This window comes from Rutidosis leptorrhynchoides, chromosome 11, assembly GCF_046630445.1.
Source record: "Rutidosis leptorrhynchoides isolate AG116_Rl617_1_P2 chromosome 11, CSIRO_AGI_Rlap_v1, whole genome shotgun sequence".
Lineage (NCBI taxonomy): Eukaryota > Viridiplantae > Streptophyta > Magnoliopsida > Asterales > Asteraceae > Rutidosis > Rutidosis leptorrhynchoides.
The window spans coordinates 223,271,321-223,283,441 of record NC_092343.1 but is presented as its reverse complement, the minus strand read 5'-3'; positions in this window follow the sequence as shown (position 1 = coordinate 223,283,441).

The following is a 12,121-nucleotide window of genomic DNA, read 5'->3' as shown; positions in this document are numbered from 1 at the left end:
AACGTCATCACCACTTCACCTTCATAAAATCTTAAGTTCACACCTTGTATACTTGATCCTTATTTGCTCGATTAGTTCATAGACTCAAACCCCACCTTTGATCATCATCAAAACAACCACAACCCGTTACCTTTACCACATATATTACTTCAGATTACTGTTACAATTGTTAATGCTTATGTTCCTGTCACAACCATCGCAAGACCACCGGAACACCTTGTGCTTTTCTCCACTCATTATCACGGTTCTCTTTTACGTTTAATCAAGTATACATGCATGCTACTACAAACCTTCTTCAATCAATAAACTATTATTGAATGAGTTGTGGATTAAATTATGAATTCATGGTGGATAAGAAAACCCCACTTGTTATTCAAAGAAAAAGATACTTGTGGGGCTGTGTATTGAATTCAAATAGAGTAAAACCGGTGAGTTTCCATTTGTTTTAAGATCGTGGGCTAGCAACATAATCGTGCCATTAATTTTGGCCCTCTTAGGCTTATGAGGTAACCTTGGATCACCAAAACTTATCAATCTATAACTACCTTACCACTATGTTTCGATTTTTCTGTTGTACAACCACAAAACCTCATCGTTGTCAATACTGCCTTTCTGTTTCTATTGTTTTGCTGTTAAAACAAAGAGAAGATGATGATGAGATGAGCTGTGATGATGAATGATGATGAAAGATGATGATAAAAATTGTTTGTTCCTGTTTCTAATTGAATTAGTTTATATGCTATTGCATAATCCATATTATGGCCGACATTTACCAACCCTAAAACCCCACTTGTTTATATATAAAAAATATATAATAAAAGAAATCGAGAGATGCTTGCTGCCATATTCTGTTTTTCTGTATAAACCGTATTAGTTGCTATTGGAATAGATTCTTGGGCTTGAAAAGTGTTATTGGGCTGTAAAGAATTGCTGCTGGGCCGTTATAAGAAAATACGGGTTATATGGTTAGAAGTCGAGTATTAAAACATAAATGAATGGACAGTGGAGTGGCTTGGTGTGTTTAGTGATTTCGAGAGGTCTTGGGTTCGAGTCCCGTCTCGGGCAGTTTATTTCTTTTTAATGCTTCTAAGCTTTATGAATCCAAGGCCTTTAGTTTGAGGTAGTCTCCTTTTATAATCATTATAATTATTATTATTATTATTATTATTATTATTATTATTATTATTATTATTATTATTATTATTATTATTATTATTATTATTATTATTATTTTTGAACATGTTAATACTATAAACATATTTATAGTAAGAAATTAATAAAAGATGATATAGTAAAGATTATGTAAAAAGATTACAATTATATTAGTACGTGTACGATTATGTATATGATTATGAATTATGATTTTTGAAGTTATAACTATAAGTAGGAACTAAACACGAAGATTTTTATGACTATTAATAATATTATTATTACTATTATTATTATTAGTATTATCATTAGTATTATTTTTATCATTACCAATATTATATTTTTTTTTGTATTATTATAATTAGAATTTTAATAAACGAATGATATTTATATAAAAATATATTTTTATATATATCCTAACTATACTAATAGTACATATTGATTTAAATAAAAAGTTATCATTATAACATATCAACTAAATTGTATATAACAGATAAACATATTTAATATAATCATATATATATATATAAGAATATTAATTATTTAACTAATATATATATATATATATATATATATATATATATATATATATATATAGTTATAATTAAACTATTTATTAATATAACATACAAATTATTAAGTATATTAATATTAATATATAAAACTTGTTTAATTGTAATTATATGTGTTAATATATATAAAAATGATATAGGTTCGTGAATCCGAGGCCAACCCTGTATTGTTCAATGTCGTCATATGTATTTTTTCTACAAAATATAGTATGGTGAGTTTCATTTGCTCCCTTTTTAAATGCTTTTGCAATATATATTTTTGGGTCTGAGAATACATGCGCTTCTTTTATAAATGTTTTACGAAATAGACACAAGTACTTAAAATTACATTCTATGGTTGGATTATTAAACCAAATATCGCCCTTCAAGTCTGATAACCTAAGAATTTAGAGAAATGGCCCCTGATTGACGCGAATCCTAAAGATAGATCTATGGACCTTGACAAGTCCCATTCGGGGTACGAATGCTTTAGTACTTTGAGATTATTATACAGACGAGAGGTTTTGTTTTGGGGATATTCTATGCATTAAGTTAACATCGGTTACCAGGTGTTCAATCCATATGAATGATTTTTATCTCTATGCAGTTTACGAAATGTGTGACGATCGCTCCAAATCTATATGGATGAACACGTCATTCATTGATTTCATTGCGAGGTATTTGACCTCTATATGATACGTTTTGTAAACATTGCATTCTTTTGAAAAGGCACACCATAAATGAATATTTAAATCAAAGGTTTTTGACATCTGATGATTTCTACATATAGACAATCACCATAAATAATAGTTTACAACAGTACTTTCGTTGACAATGCAGTCAAAATAAGATACATGGTGATGATTTAGTGAATGCAACGTTTCCTTGAAAAATATGTCATGTAAGACTCCATGCACATAGCTTGTCTAACATCTAAGCAAACAGCGGAAGACTTCTAGGAAACCTGAGAATAAACATGCTAACAAGTATCAACACAAAGGTTGGTGAGTTCATAGTTTTAATGTATCGTATAATCTGTATATAAAGGTGGATCACAAGATTTCAGTTGTTTCATCCAGAAACGTTTATCAAAATATTCTACGAAATTGAGCACCCTGGTAACTAAACTTAACGTATATATAATTTGTACCCTTTGTATAATCATCTTAATAATACACGCAAACCAACGTGTATGCTTCTCAAATAGCATACGTCCGTTAAAAGGCTAGTGCTCTAGCTCGGACGGGGATATCAAGCCCTATGGATCCATATATAACTACTCGAGCCCATCAGTTCTTATAACCGGCAGTTACTAGTTACCAAAGCTAAGGGATTTTCGGTTCAAACTCGGTGTAGAATTTAGTATGTACTTGTATCCATTGCGTTTAAAATAAAGTGCATGTATTCTCAGCCCAAAAATATAGATTGCAAAAGCAATTAAAAAGGGAGCAAATGAAACTCAGCTTAGCAGCATATAAAGTTGTTCATCGTAATTTGTCCGAAACTCGGTATATCAAATAATCGTAGATCTCAACCTAGAGAACATATTTTGGTCAATAAATGTCTATCAAGCTAGGTCAAGTCATAGTGTATCACAATCCTAATGCTCGAGATCGACACACAAAAGTTATCCAAAGTCGTTTCAAAAAGTCAATTTTGACAGTTGTTTAACCAAACGAGACGTGTTTTATATAAGGATTCATTTACTCAGCTGGTAATATTCAAAAATCCATTTTATCAATCTCGTAAACAAGTTGTTTAAATGCTAAGTGCAGATTCAAAAGTAATTTCAATTAACGTCAATTATAATTCAGTTGACCATATCTTTTGATTCGTTCTTCGAAACTATCCGATATCTAAATGAAAATTTATTGATTTTTCGCCAGCTTTTCGAAAACATGTATATCATATACCTTTTACCAGTAATATATGTATTTAATTCGTGATTCATTATAAACTGTTTAACGACGAAATTTAGTATACAAGCATGTATAAATATATACACTCGAGCACAAGTATGTATACACTATTAATTTATAAAATATAAAATATAAATACTTACGTATTAATATTGAGATTCAATATTGTAGAAAAGTATGCAGACGTAACGGAGATGATAAATACTAGGTTTGATTCATAAATATACCCCCGAACATTACCCATAACCTCTTTGGCAATAACCCACAATTTCCTTAGCTTTAGCTTGCTCGTAAACTCGTTTTGAAAGTGACACGCTCATAACCTCGTCGTAGTATTTTATGTATTAATATTAATAATAATAATAATAATAATAATAATAATAATAATAATAATAATAATAATAATAATAATAATAATAATAATAATAATAATAATAAGATTAATATTAATAATCTTAATATTAATAATAATAATAATAATATAAATTATAAATATAATACAGAGTAATATAGATGTATATGTGTGTGTGCATTATGCCAGAACTCGATCGAATTTATAGACTTTTCCTGAAATCTGACCCCATGCGATCGCATGGGTTTTGTGGGTAAATGCCATGCGATCGCATGGCCCGTAAATCTAGCTCACATCTGTTTTAACTTCTAGTTTGTCGACATATTAAATAAATATAAATATAATATATATAATTTATATAATTAATTATATATTATATTAAATTCACGTGCATAGTTGATTTGTAATTTTTGTTCCGATAAGTCGTACGTTGTCACACGACTTATGTCCCGGTTCCGGTTTTTCGAACGTCCTTACGTACACTGAGAAAACTGGTACTTTACCTTTCGTGACTCGTACATTTGTCAAAATATAGACTTAACTATCCATAAATTATATCACTCGAAATATAACTTATATATTCGAGTGTTTTGGTCATTTACTTCTATAAATCATCGTCTCGTTATCTATCAAAGTAAATTTAATAATATTGTTTTAAATCAAAACGTTTAATAACCAAGTTAATATTCATAAACACGTTTTAAGTACACATCGCAAGTTATTCATACAATTACAATTCCAACTTATCATATATGTTCAAATAGATATTTAAACCAATAAGTTTTATGCACAGTATCATACAATTAATACATTGTTACACTTTCAAGTTATAGTGTATATATATATCTTTTTACATATAATTGTTCGCGAATCGTTGAGAACAGTTGATGGGTAATTGAATAGTTCAAAAAAAATTTTGAGATTCAGTTTTACAGACTTTGCTTATCGTGTCGGAAACGTTAATCATACAAAGATTAAGTTTAAATTTGGTCAAAAATTTCCGGGTCATCACAAAATGCCTGATACGAGAATGATGTTTATGAAAAATGAAACCTTGTGGTCTATTAAAATATTAGAAATGATTGTTTATGATAACCTAATGAACTCACCAACCTTTTGGTTGATACTTGAAAGCATGTTTATTCTCAGGTATGAAAGAAATCTTCCGCTGTGCATTTGCTCATATTAGAGATATTACTTGGAGTCATTCTTGGCATATTTCAAAAGACGTTGCATTCGAGTCGTTGAGTTCATCAAGATTATTATTAAGTCAATTATAGTTAGATATATTATTAAATGGTATGCATGCCGTCAACTTTCGATGTAATGAAAGTTTGTCTTGTCATAAACGAATGCAATGTTTGTAAAATGTATCATATAAAGGTCAAATACCTCGCGATGTAATCAACTGTTGTGAATCGTTTATAATCGATATGGACTTCGTCCGGATGGATTAGGACGGGTTTCTACAGTTGGTATCAGAGCGGTGGTCTTAGCGAAAAAGGTCTTGCATTAGTGTGTCTAACTGATAGTTGTTAGGATGCATTAATGAGTCTGGACTTCGACCGTGTCTGCATGTTAAAAGTTTTGCTTATCATTTCGTGTCGAAAATTACTTACTTATCATCCTTAAAGTCTAGACACATCTTACTTCCTCTATTGCCTAGATAGTGTATAGACAAAACTCATATCTTAGCATATCTACTAATTCATATCTTAGCGTATCTGTTACTGTGGACCTTACTTGACAGCTTCCGTAGATTCCTTCGTAACTTATGGGATTTTAGTATTATATATGCATATGTAAATTATGTATTGCAGGGTACTAATCTACATCCTATAATCTATTTCTTATCGAAAATCCTTCATCTGATCGTACGAGACGAATCCCTCAACCAATTCGAATTCTTTGGATTCCGACAGCTATTCCGATATGGAGTTTCAACTAAGCTCCGAAAGCAAAGTCACCAGAATGAATCAACAAATTCATTTGATGGGTTCGTAGTCGACTTAATCAATGGAGACGCGAAGAAGGCGATCCTTTCCACCAACCAAATTGCCCTCTTGGCGAAGAACCTGAAGCAATTACTGGCGAACCTGTTTGAGACACCATTTTCTCTCTCATTTCCAGAGTAGCTCGACACGATTACATTCTATCCACAATTCTAAACCTTATTCATCCGCTCGTTCCGATCGACAATCATTCCGGAATAATAGAAGAAGTTAACGAACTTCGCGCTCGATTAATAAATTCGGAGAATAGGGTGCAAAATTTACCAGCTTCAGCAACATCACCGGCACCAACAGTACCATTAATAACAGCACCAGTACCATCAACAATACGTGCCTCAACATCTCATTTTGTACCCCAAGTATAATCATCATTCTAAGTATCGTTCTACCTCATTTATCTTCACTCTACATGACGATTATGTAATCTCTAATATTTTAGAGATTAAATATTCTTGTTCTAACGGTAAATCAAATGAGTTTAATATCATATTAACTCATTAAATCCATGATTATATCTGAAGAAAATATATATGTATATACGTTTTCATAAGATTGTAATTAAAAATTCTTTTGTACAAACTGTTAATGGTGAAAATATTTTAACGGGTAGGTAATATCCGAGGAATATTTAGATTTCACTTTAATAAGTTATACTGTACATTCTTCGAATCTGATTCAACAGTCATTTACTATCCTATTTACAACCACCGATATACGTATCCGTTCACCGCAAAATAACCATTTTCATTCAATTTCATATTTGGATTTTGATATATCAGAATCCAACAAGTGGCATAATGAAGAAAATATTAGACAAAATAAAATTTTGTTAGAAACAAACGAATTACCCATGAGAAATTTTATTAAGAATCCACGCTAACAAAATTCTAGTTAACTGTTCCTATCTAACTGTTAATTTCGTATTACCTTTTATTTATCGCAATTTTAATTCTCGTAATTTTATTTATAGTCATTTAAATTCTGTTATTTATTTTACGCACTTTAAATATCGGGACACCTATACAAGGTTTTGACATATCATATCGACACATCTATATATATTATTTGGAATAACCATGGACACTCTATATGCAGTAATGCTGGAGTTAGCTATACAGGGTTGAGGTTGATTCTACAATAATATATATATAGTTTGAGTTGTGATCGAGTTTGAGACATGTACACGGGTCACGATACGTATTAATTAAATCGAATATTATATATTAAACTATATATGAATGTTTGGACTGTTAACTGTGGACTATCGACTGTGGACGAATAATATTGGACAATTAAAATGAATTAAAATACTAATTATAACATATGAAACTAAATAATTCTTCAAGTTTGCCACTTGATTTCATCTTAAACCTCATTTGTATCTTGACGATTCCAATCTGCATTCAAACATTTCATAATTCTTGAAAACACCTCAATTGATAGGATGAACCAGCCGCACTTCATCTACGGAAGGAAAGATTTATGCATATAGCTATGCACCTGAAAAACTCTCGAAAACTGAGTAAACATTTAACACATAGCTGTGCTAATTCCTTTAGTGTTATTATTACCCAAAATAACATTGCAATTCTTTTTCAAAATAGCCAATTTTGTCACAGCTCCAGCAAAACAACTTCGACTTTTTATTTAAAACAACCTTATTATAACCTTGATATATGTGCGTGCTCATTTATTGTTACCAGAGAACCTTTCATATTCCACCATATTACTATCAGCATTTAATCATCTAAAAACACAATTCTCCTAAAACCACCTCGGATTGATAACCGATAATTCAGATATCGTATCATTAAATGCCGAGGAAACAGAAAAATTGTAGATGGTCTGAACGGTTAAAAGTTTGATGATAAAGAAGGGAGTGTTAGGAACGCTCGATAGAAAATTTGGTACTGAAAAACGAATTGAGCTAACCATGAAGGAAACAAAGGACAAATACAAGGACCAAACCCTATATTCAAAGAATTCAGGTAATTCTGGATCCGATGAAATCTTTAGAGAATATCTTGCTCCAAAGTCATGTTAAAATCTTGCGGAAAATTTTTCTTCATCAACCTTCGAACTTAGAAATTCCAAAATATCATCATAAATATCTTCGATATTTCTGAGGATATTTTCATAAATATTCTTGTCCGAAATTATCTATCTCTTCGTGTATTCTATATTCTATTATATTTGAAACTTTTGTAAAATCTAAGTATAAATTATGAATGAATTGTGGAGGAGTGTTGGGAATTGAAGCATGGATTAGTATAATATAATGACGCTTGGCCAACGTGATTATATTACAGTAAGTCATGCTGAGTTTCTATTGGAACATGATGATTCACAGACCATAACGTCATCATGTGTCATGTTACATAACTCTTTCATTCTACTTAACTTCTGAACATATCAAGAAAATGTATTCTTGATGGTTTTATCTTCCGTGATGTTGATAAATTTGAAAATCAAATCGTGCTATCACCTCCCTTCCTGCTTAGAACATTATAATCATTCGAAACTCTATATCTACGAATTCTGGACCATTATTCGCTTGACTTAGAATCGGGAAGAGAAAACAAGGGCATGGAGCTACGAAAAATAAAGGAAAATATAAAGCCGATCATAAACACAGGAATTACAAACCGTGTATATCAATGTTTATCGCAACATAAAGACACGGGGGAATTAAAAACATAATAACCCCAAGGGCGAAGTAGAAGAAAATAGATTCCTCCGGTGGTAATTGGAAAAGGAGAATGATTGTGGCGATAGTGAGAATAATAACAAGAATCAGAACTGGATTAAGCATTTTCACAATCTTTTGAATTTCGGGATTGGGTATAGAAGTCATGAAAAGTAATGGGACGGAAAAAGTTAATTTATAGTGAAAATACCAGACAAAGTAATCGAGACAGATGATCGCATTTAATTACAGAGATCTTAATTTCCATAAATTTCGAAGAATCAGATTTTATAGATTACCAAGATTTTCTTTTAAATTCCTTGATTTCCAGAAATCAACCGTGACTACGTCACCGGTTAAGACAAACTTGCATTTATTCATTTCACTCTTTTGTGATAGCTTCACTCGTACGCTTCGAGTAATCGAATCGTTTCATCTATGTCAATCAATATAGATAAAACTCTATTTATCAACTCGTATTCGAAATGAAAACCTTTTTATTGTTAACCATAACCACCTCACTCAAATTTCTGGACGAAATTTCTTTAACGGGTAGGTACTGTGACGACCCGGAAATTTCCGACCAAATTTAAACTTGAATCTTATATGATCTCGACACGATAAGCAAAGTCTGTAATGTAGAAGTCTTAAAAAAACTTTGAACTGTGTTCCTGTATACATTTGACCTCTAACTATTCCGACGATTCACGAACGATTGTGTGCAAATAAATATGTAAACATATATATATAAATAAAAATACGTAAGTGTAAATATATAATATTAATAAGGTATACTCTAATCAATTGAATTTAAAAATGTAAAATAACAAGATAAATAAGTTATCATTAGAATGAATATCTAATATAAATATCAGTGTTATTATTATTATACATAAATAGAAAATTTGATACAAATAATTTGTTAAATTATTATTATTATTATTAATACTATTATTATCATTATTAACATCATAATTAGTAATAATGTTATTATTAGTGTTACTAATAATGTTAATATATTTTTACTAGTTAATTATTAAAAATTAAGAAGTAGATATAAACAAGTATGTTAATGCAGATACATATAAATACATATTAGGAAATCAGTATTAATATTATAAATAAAATTATTAATAGTATTATTATTAGTACTATTATTATTATGTATCAATAAAGCAGATTACTAATAATGTTATTAAAAATATCATTAAGGGCATTATTATAATTAATAAGTTATTATTTTAAAATTGTTATTATTAGGATATTTAGTATTAAAATCAGTATTATGTTATTATTATTATTAATAATGATCTGTATTTTTACTATTTAAATAAATAATAGAATTACTTTTATTAAAATTGTAACAACCCAACCCGTATTAAAATCGGCCCATAAATTTTTTCCTTTTAATACGCTTTAAATAACACTTTAGGTCCCAATTGTGTTTCCATAAACATCTTTAATACAATAGAAGGTTTAATAAACCTTAAAACATTTAATACATTGATTAATTGTCCAAACGGACATACACAACCCGACTAGTTTAGTTTCCAACCAAAACCGAGCATGGTGATTTGGGACTACGCTACCCAAATCCTAATCGAATACAAAAGCAAGATCTTCTAAGCAACCTAGCCAAGATCTCTAATCCCCAAGCTTACCCGATCCGCCAAGCATGCGAACCTATAAAAATATCAACAACGAGAGGGTAAGCTAACGCTTAGTGAATGATAATATACTACATACATATATATGTATAAAATGGACACGCCACACAAATATCAAATACCGCATACCGAAGCATCCATGTATAAAGGCAAGCTAGTCTAAGCATACCGTAAGATCACTAAGCAACGAGCTAAAGATACATCAACAAAATATAAGTTCACCAACAACGATGTGAACAATGCCAATAAGCTACACCCGGAGGGTTAGCTACATCACGACAATACAAAATTATATGTATACAATATATATATATATATATATATATATATATATATATATATATATATATATATATATATATATATATATATATATATATATATATATATATATATATATATATATCTCGAATAACATAATTTGCTTACGCTTACAACACAATAACCATGGTTAACCAAGTACAAGGGAATGGTACTTCGAATTTCCCATCGATGTTCCCAACAACCGTTAGTGTACAACGAAATATATCACTAACCCCTGGGTGGTATCGATCGCCCGAACTTAAAACCCACCTGTCACGTGTAATGTGGTATCGAACGCCCGAACTTTAACCCACACTACACGCCCACACACACACCTATATGACATGGTATCGAACGCCCGAACTTTAAACCCATATCATATATTGACCCGACGTGGTATCGATCGCCCGAACTTAAACCCACATCGAACCTCGTACAAGTAAATACATTATATACACACATGTATAATCATTCCACTCACTAGATTAACCCTTCGTCATTGGGGTTACATAAGTCCACATCGCACGCCCATGTGATAACGTACACACAAAGTGTGCACCTCGCCAAAGTGGTCAACCAAAATGCACAACTGTGCCAATTGGACCTATACACAAGTCCAACAATTCCATCTATACGAGAAGCGAGCTCTACAAGCGAGAACCCCTTCACCCGACCCGCACCCATCCTACACATACATATGCACATAGGATAGTAACACTCACCTTGTCTCCTTGAAGAATGCTTCCAAGTAATCCATAACTCGTCAATGGAAAGTACCTATTCCATTATCACAAATTCAACAACATACTTAGATTGGATTTACAAACCAACCCAATTTGACACTTAGTGCAAATTCGACCCAAATGCACCTCCAAGTACAAACCGCGCCCAAACTAACCAATAATCACTAACACAAGTGATATTGGTCCTAATATGCCAATTAAACCCAATCATAGGTGTTAAACGCCTATCGTTCTCAAAATCGCCCATAAACCCTAATTTTGACCCATAAGGTCAAAATCTCACCATTTACAAGTTTTGACACCAAAACATGTTTAACTCAGTTTTATACTTCAACTTAATCCATTTTAAGTTTACAAACCTCAACGAATTGACATTCGGGTTATAATCCTCAACAAACCCTAATTTCGACTCTAGACAAAGTTAGTCAACCACAAGAACCCTAAAGGTTTCCAAATCATCAATAATCACTAACACTAGTGATTATACACCATTCTCAAGTCTTAAACATGGTTAAATCATTAACCAACCCAAACCACGCCTTTAACACTTATAAACCCGAATCTTGGTGTTAATCTCCAATTAACAACTAAATGGGTTCCATCTATGAATCATACAATCAAAAGCCCAAAATTTGAATGATGAACACGAAAATGAAATTTGAAGTTAGAGCTTACCACTAGTATCACCGTGTAGCTAAGAACGAGGAGAACAAACTTGTCAACTACGCCAAAGATCAAA